The sequence below is a fragment of the Plenodomus lingam genome, assembly GCF_022343315.1.
Source record: "Plenodomus lingam strain CAN1 chromosome Unknown contig_35, whole genome shotgun sequence".
NCBI lineage: Eukaryota > Fungi > Ascomycota > Dothideomycetes > Pleosporales > Leptosphaeriaceae > Plenodomus > Plenodomus lingam.
This window is the reverse complement of record NW_027093949.1, coordinates 324,055-332,500: the sequence shown is the minus strand read 5'-3', so window position 1 is coordinate 332,500 and position 8,446 is coordinate 324,055. Positions and strand designations below refer to the sequence as shown.

At 36.0% G+C, this 8,446-nt stretch overlaps 1 non-coding gene across 1 annotated transcript in view; it reads left to right on the top strand.

Moving 5' to 3' along the window:
* IAQ61_008605 overlaps positions 1-991 on the top strand; it is a 7,084-nt gene extending 6,093 nt beyond the window's left edge. Inside the window, exon 1 of the ribosomal RNA XR_010715540.1 lies at positions 1-991. This exon is cut by the window's left edge and continues 6,093 nt beyond it. This is a non-coding gene — a ribosomal RNA (28S ribosomal RNA).
* The last annotated feature ends 7,455 nt before the right edge of the window (positions 992-8,446 follow it).

The following is an 8,446-nucleotide window of genomic DNA, read 5'->3' as shown; positions in this document are numbered from 1 at the left end:
TTCTTTTTTAGAGGTAGTGTTCTATAACTTTAGGGCGTTCTACAACTTTTTATTTTTTAGGGGTAGTGTTCTATAACTTTAGGGCGTTCTATAACTTTAGGGCGTTCTATAACTTTTTATTTTTAGGGTTAGTATTCTATAATATTAGAGTGTTCTATAACTTTTTCTTTTTTAGAGGTAGTGTTCTATAATATTAGAGTGTTCTATAACTTTTTATTTTTTAGGGTTAGTATTCTATAATATTAGAGTGTTCTATAACTTTTTCTTTTTTAGAGGTAGTGTTCTATAACTTTAGGGCGTTCTATAACTTTAGGGCGTTCTACAACTTTTTATTTTTTAGGTGTAGTGTTCTATAACTTTAGGGCGTTCTATAACTTTTATTTTTAGGGTTAGTATTCTATAATATTAGAGTGTTCTATAACTTTTTCTTTTTAGAGGTAGTGTTCTATAACTTTAGGGCGTTCTATAACTTTTTATTTTTTAGAGGTAGTGTTCTATAACTTTAGGGCGTTCTCTTTTTATTTTTTAGAGGTAGTGTTCTATAACTTTAGGGCGTTCTATAACTTTAGGGCGTTCTATAACTTTAGGGCGTTCTACAACTTTTTATTTTTTAGGTGTAGTGTTCTATAACTTTAGGGCGTTCTATAACTTTTTCTTTTTTAGAGGTAGTGTTCTATAACTTTAGAGCGTTCTATAACTTTTTCTTTTTTAGAGGTAGTGTTCTATAACTTTAGGGCGTTCTACAACTTTTTATTTTTAGGGTTAGCGTTCTATAACTTTAGGGCGTTCTATAACTTTAGGGCCTTCTATAAGCTTAGGGTGTTCTATAACTTTAGGGCGTTCTATAACTTTAGGGCGTTCTATAACTTTTTATTTTTTAGGGTTAGTGTTCTATAACTTTAGCGCGTTCTATACCTTTTATTTATTCTATTACTTTAGTCCTTTCTATAACTTTAGACTATTCTATACTAGTAGCTATTATATCCTTTTTATAATACTTATTATATCATACTATTATCTATTATTCTTTACTGTTAAGTATATCCTTATATTTTATAAAACCTTTTCTCTACTAGCTAGTCCTACTATACTTTCTTTTATAACCTACTAGTATTAAATAATACCTTTATATTCTTCTTTTATACTATCTCTATTTCTTGCCTTATCTATTAAGTAGATATAGATAGAGCTAATAGATCTATAGTTAATATAGATACAGTAGTTATAGTAGAGTATAGATATTAGAGTAGATATCCTTATCTATATATTTACCTACTACTAATAAAATTCCAAGTTACTCTTATCTAGCGAATACAGGTTTATGGTTTGTATGGGGCTGCGTATGTCTATATGGTTTTACATATAAAAAAGTGTACCTCTAAGCTGTTTTCCGCTGCACTAACCCCGCAACGCGAAAATTAAACCAAAACCCGTTCCTATAATATATAAGGAGGGTAAATAGATTCTTAAATACTAAATGCCTAACTAACTAACTAAGGTTAAATCTGCTGCGCGCAGTTCTTGGATTAGGCGGTTAAACTAGCGTTGTTAGGCACTAAGGGGGCAATTTTTGCTTGTGTCCACGTCTATACTCCCTATAACTCCCTATTATTAGCGCTCTGCGCCTGTTTTAGCGGCAGTTAGACTAAATTTAAAAGTTTTAGTTTTATAATAGCTAGCCTTGTTTCCTAGATTTCTGCCTAGTTTAGATTCGCTCTAATTAGTAGGTAATTAGGGGCTTAGAGATTGCTCTTCTACTTAACTAGGCAGGCCTAGGCCTATATGCTAAAGCAACCCTACTGTTGCGCCTAGTTTTGTGGTTAGCACCTGAAGTCCTACTGTTAAAGTTTTAGTAGTAGGCAAAATTTAGGGTCTGTGGATGGCTAGCACTGCCAAACTATTTAACAGATCTTGGGGGACAGCTCTACCTAGCATCCGCTCCTAGTAAGCGTAGCAAAGCGTAGGTTTTCTCTACTTAAGGCATGTATGTAGCAAGTTTGAACACGCAGAAACGCCTATTAGGCTTTGTTGCGGACTATTCCTTAAGAAACTTAGTAGGGGTAATTAAATTAGTTGCTAGTTGTAACTAGTGCCTTGTGTGCTATTATGCTAGTAGCTAGAATTGCTTCTGCGATTTCTTATCACGTACTTTCTACCTCCTTTTAGGGGTAGTGCTTGTGCGCTTTGGCGTATTAGGCATTAGAATTGTTACCTAGTTAATTCTGCTAGTAGTTATATGCTTGTCTTAAAGATTAAGCTATACATGTCTAAGTATAAGTAATTATACTATGAAACTGCGAATAGCTTATTAAATTAGTTATCGTTTATTTAATAGTACCTTACTACTTAGATAACTGTAGTAATTCTAGAGCTAATACATGCTAAAAACCCCAACTTTAGAAGGGGTGTATTTATTAGATAAAAAACTAACGCCCTTTAGGGCTTCTTAGTAATTTATAATAACTTTACGGATCGCATAGCCTTGCGCTAGCGATGGTTTATTTAAATTTCTGCCCTATTAACTTTTAATAGTAAGGTATTAGCTTACTATGGTTTTAACGGGTAACAGGGAATTAGGGTTTGATTCTAGATACTTTGTTTGATTTGCTTTTGGGTCTTGTAATTAGAATAAGTATAATTTAAACCTCTTAACAAGGAACAATTAGAGGGCAAGTCTAGTGCTAGTAGCTGCGGTAATTCTAGCTCTAATAGCGTATATTAAAGTTGTTGCAGTTAAAAAGCTTGTAGTTAAAACTTAGGTCTAGCTAGCAGGTCTGCCTTACTACGTGTACTTGTCTGGCCGGGCCTTCCTTCTAGAGAACCTTATGCCCTTTACTAGGCGTGTTAGGGACTAGGACTTTTACTTTAAAAAAATTAGAGTGTTTAAAGCAGGCCTTTGCTTAAATACGTTAGTATAGAATAATAGAATAGGACGTGCGGTCCTATTTTGTTAGTTTCTAGGACCGCTATAATAATTAATAGGGATAGTTAGGGGCATTAGTATTTAATTGTTAGAGGTGAAATTCTTAGATTTATTGAAGACTAACTACTACAAAAGTATTTGCTAAGGATGTTTTTATTAATTAGTAAACAAAAGTTAGGGGATTAAAGATAATTAGATACCGTTGTAGTCTTAACTGTAAACTATGCTAACTAGGGATTAGGCGATGTTCTTTTTCTAACTTACTCAGCACCTTACGAGAAATCAAAGTTTTTGGGTTCTAGGGGGAGTATAGTCGCAAGGCTAAAACTTAAAGAAATTAATGGAAGGGCACTACTAGGCGTAGAGCCTGCGGCTTAATTTGACTTAATATAGGGAAACTTACTAGGTCTAGATAAAATAAGGATTGACAGATTAAGAGCTCTTTCTTGATTTTTTAGGTAGTGGTGCATAGCCATTCTTAGTTAGTAGAGTGATTTGTCTGCTTAATTGCGATAATAAACAAGACCTTAACCTGCTAAATAGCTAGGCTAGCTTTAGCTAGTCGCTAGCTTCTTAGAGGGACTATTAGCTTAAGCTAATAGAAGTTTAAGGCAATAACAGGTCTGTAATGCCCTTAGATGTTCTAGGCCGCACGCGCGCTATACTAACAGAGCTAACAAGTTCTTTACCTTAACTAAAAGGTCTAGGTAATCTTGTTAAACTCTATTGTGCTAGGGATAGAGCATTGCAATTATTGCTCTTTAACAAGGAATACCTAGTAAGCGCGTGTTATTAGCATGCGTTAATTACGTCCCTGCCCTTTGTACACACCGCCCGTCGCTACTACCAATTAAATAGCTTAGTAAGGCCTTTAGACTAGCTTAGGGAGGTTAGCAATAACTACCCTAAGCTAGAAAGTTCGTTAAACTTAGTTATTTAGAGGAAGTAAAAGTCGTAACAAGGTTTCTGTAGGTGAACCTGCAGAAGGATTATTACCTATTTTCAAAGCACTGCCGCCTTAATTAGTGGCAGTAGTCTACTTTGATTCTGCCTATGTTTTTTGCGTACTATTTGTTTCCTTAGTAGGCTTGCCTACTAATTGGATCCCCTAAAACCACTTGCAATTGCAGTTAGCGTTAGTAACACTATAATAAATTATAACTTTTAACAACAGATCTCTTGGTTCTAGCATTAATAAAGAACGCAGCGAAATGCGATAAGTAGTGTAAATTGCAGAATTTAGTAAATTATTAAATCTTTAAACGCACATTGCGCCCCTTAGTATTCCATAGGGTATGCCTATTTAAGCGTTATTTGTACCCTTAAGCTCTGCTTAGTGTTAGGTGTTTGTTCTACTTAGGACTCGCCTTAAAACAATTAGTAGCTAGCACATTAGCCTAGAGCGCAGCACATTTTGCGCCTCTTATTATAGTTGTTAGTATCTATTAAGACACTTTTTAAGCTCTTAACCTTAGATTAGGTAGGGATACCCGCTAAACTTAAGCATATTAATAAGTGGAGGAAAAGAAACTAACAGGGATTGCCCTAGTAACGGCGAGTGAAGCGGCAACAGCTCAAATTTGAAATCTGGCTCTTTTAGGGTCTAAGTTGTAATTTGCAGAGGGCGCTTTAGCGTTAGTAGTAGTCCAAGTTCCTTAGAATAGGACGTCACAGAGGGTAAGAATCCTATACATAGTCACTAGCCTTTACTGTGTAAAGCCCCTTTAACGAGTTAAGTTATTTAGGAATGCAGCTCTAAATAGGAGGTAAATTTCTTCTAAAGCTAAATACTAGCTAGAGACTAATAGCGCATAAGTAGAGTAATTAAAAGATAAAAAGCACTTTAGAAAGAGAGTTAAATAGCACGTAAAATTATTAAAAGGGAAGCGCTTGCAGCTAGACTTGCCTATAGTTGCTTATCTAGGCTTTTGTCTAGTGCACTCTTCTACAGGCAGGCTAGTATTAGTTTAGGCAGTTAGATAAAGGTCTCTATTACGTACCTCCCTTTAGGGAGGCCTTATAGGGGAGACGACATGCAACTAGCCTAGACTAAGGTCCGCGCATCTGCTAGGATGCTAGCGTAATAGCTGTAAGCGGCCTGTCTTAAAACACAGACTAAGGAGTCTAACATCTATGCAAGTGTTTAGGTGTTAAGCCTAGACGCGTAATAAAAGTAAACAGAGGTAGGAACCCTTTTAGGGTGCACTATTAACTAATCCTAATATCTTTAGAAGGATTTAAGTAAGAGCATAGCTATTAGGACCCAAAAGATAGTAAACTATGCTTAAATAGGGTAAAGCTAGAGGAAACTCTAGTAGAGGCTCGCAGCAGTTCTAACGTGCAAATCAATCATTAAATTTAGGCATAGGGGCGAAAGACTAATTAAACTATCTAGTAGCTAGTTCCTGCTAAAGTTTCCCTTAGGATAGTAGTAACGTATTTAGTTTTATAAGGTAAAGCGAATAATTAGAGGCCTAGGGGTTAAAACAACCTTTACCTATTCTTAAACTTTAAATATATAAGAAGTTCTTGTTACTTAATTAAACGTGGACACTTAAATGTACTATTACTAGTAGGCTATTTTTAGTAAGCAGAACTAGTAATACGGGATGAACTAAACGTAGGGTTAAGGTACTAGAATGCACGCTTATTAGACACTACAAAAGGTGTTAGTTTATCTAGATAGCAGGACAGTAGCTATAGAAGTTAGAATCTGCTAAGGAGTGTGTAACAACTCACCTGCTAAATAAACTAGCCCTAAAAATAGATAGCGCTTAAGCGTGTTACCTATACCCCGCTGCTAGGGCAAGATTTAAGCCTTAGCGAGTAGGCAGGCGTAGAGGCTCGTGACGAAGCCTTAGGGGTAACCCTAGGTAGAACAGCCTCTAGTGCAGATCTTAGTAGTAGTAGCAAATACTTAAATAAGAACTTTAAGGACTAAAGTAGGGAAAGGTTCTATATAAATAGTAGTTAGACACAGGTTAGTTAATCCTAAGAGATAGGGTAATTCTGTTTTAATGTTAGTGCTTGCGCCGCGCCCTTAAAAGGGAAGCTAGTTAATATTCTAGCACCTAGATGTAGATTCTCTGCGGCAACGCAACTAAGAGCGGAGACCTTAGCAGGAGCCCTAAGAAGAGTTCTCTTTTCTTCTTAACAGTCTATTACCCTAAAATTAGTTTGTCTAGAGCTAGGGTTTAATGGCTAGAAGAGTGCTGCACTTTTGCAGCGTTTGGTGCGCTCCTAATAAGCCTTAAAAATCTACTTAAAGAAATAGTTTTTACGCTAGGTCGTACTTATAACCGCAGCAGGTCTCTAAGGTAAAAAGCCTCTAGTTAATAGAATAATGTAGATAAGGGAAGTTAGCAAAATAGATCTATAACTTTAGGAAAAGGATTAGCTCTAAGGGTTAGGTACGTTAGGCCTTAGGGAGAAGCCTCTAGCGCAGAAGGGCACTAACCGCAAGGTAGGCGCCTCTTAGCGCTAGGGTGCAGACACCCTTAGCAGGTTTTAGCCGTCTAGCGTACGTTTAACAACTAACTTAGAACTAGTATAGATAAGGGGAATCTAACTATCTAATTAAAATATAGCATTACAATAGCTAGAAAGTAGTGTTAACGTAATGTGATTTCTGCCTAGTGCTCTAAATATTAAAGTAAAGAGATTTAACTAAGCGCGGGTAAACGGCAGGAGTAACTATAACTCTCTTAAGGTAGCTAAATGCCTTGTTATCTAATTAGTGACGCGCATAAATAGATTAACAAGATTCCTACTATCCCTATCTACTATCTAGCGAAACTATAGCTAAGGGAACAGGCTTAGCTAAATTAGCGGGGAAAGAAGACCCTGTTAAGCTTAACTCTAGTTTAATATTATGAAAAGATATAGGGGGTGTAGAATAGGTAGGAGCTTTGGCGCTAGTAAAATACTACTACCCTTATCGTTTTTTTACTTATTTGATGAAGCGGAGCTAGGCCTTACTGCCTAACTTCTAGCGTTTAAGGTCCTTTGTAGGCTAATCTAGGTTAAAGATATTGTTAGGTAGGGAGTTTGGCTAGGGCGGCACATCTGTTAAACTATAACGCAGGTGTCCTAAGGGGGACTTATAAAGAATAGAAATCTCTAGTAGAGCAAAAGGGCAAAAGTCCCCTTGATTTTAATTTTTAGTGTGAATACAAACTATAAAAGTGTGGCCTATTAATCCTTTAGTCCCTTAAAATTTAAGGCTAGAGGTGCTAGAAAAGTTACCACAGGGATAACTAGCTTGTGGCAGCTAAGCGTTTATAGCGACGTTGCTTTTTAATCCTTTAATATTAGCTCTTCCTATTATACTAAAGCAGAATTTGGTAAGCGTTAGATTATTTACCCACTAATAGGGAACGTAAGCTAGGTTTAGACCGTCGTAAGACAGGTTAGTTTTACCCTACTAATAACCTTGCCCTAATAGTAATACTGCTTAGTACGAGAGGAACCGCGGTTTTAGATAATTAGTTTTTGCGGCTGTCTAACTAGGCATTGCCGCAAAGCTACTATCTACTAGATTATGGCTAAACGCCTCTAAGTTAGAATCTATACTAGAACAGGGTGATTTCTGCCTACACTAGTTAGATACAAATAGGCCTTTGGCCTAGAACCTTACTAGATTAGCGTTAGCAGCCCTATTAAAGTTAGGGTTGTTAGCTAGTGTATTATAATTATATAGTGCGTAGGATTAAATCCTTTATAGACAACTTAGTTATCTAGCTAGGTCGTGTAAGTAGTTAAGTAGCCTTGTTGTTACGAGCTACTAAGCGTAAGCCTGTTGCTAGCTTAGTTAAAATTAGGATATTATGCCCTCCTTATTTGCAAAACTACTGCCTAAACGGCTGCTATTAATAGAAGGAAGAGGGCTATAGCGAACAAGTTATATAGTAATTGCAAGATAGAGAGGGCTAGAGCTAGGAGTAATCCTTGCAAAATATACAAAAGAACAGGTTGTGTGTGTACGTACCTTAGGCAGTTAATATATAGCATAGGAAGATTAAGAAAGGATTTAAGATAATCTATATAGATTTTTAGGCGGTGATCTATAACTTAAGAGCGTTCTATAACTTTTTATTTTTTAGGGGTACTGTTCTATAACTTTATAGCCTTCTATACTTAAAAATTCCTCTAGGCTATTCTATAACTATAGATTATTTAAACCTTTAGGGTATTCTATTAATATTTAAAAAAATCCTGTAGGCTATTCTATAAGCTTAGGGCGTTCTATAACTTTAGGGCGTTCTATAACTTTTTATTTTTTAGGTGTAGTGTTCTATAACTTTAGGGCGTTGTATAACTTTTTCTTTTTTAGAGGTAGTGTTCTATAACTTTAGGGCGTTCTATAACTTTAGGGCGTTCTATAACTTTAGGGCGTTCTACAACTTTTTATTTTTAGGGGTAGTGTTCTATAACTTTAGGGCGTTCTATAACTTTAGGGCGTTCTATAACTTTAGGGCGTTCTACAACTTTTTATTTTTTAGGGGTAGTGTTCTATAACTTTTT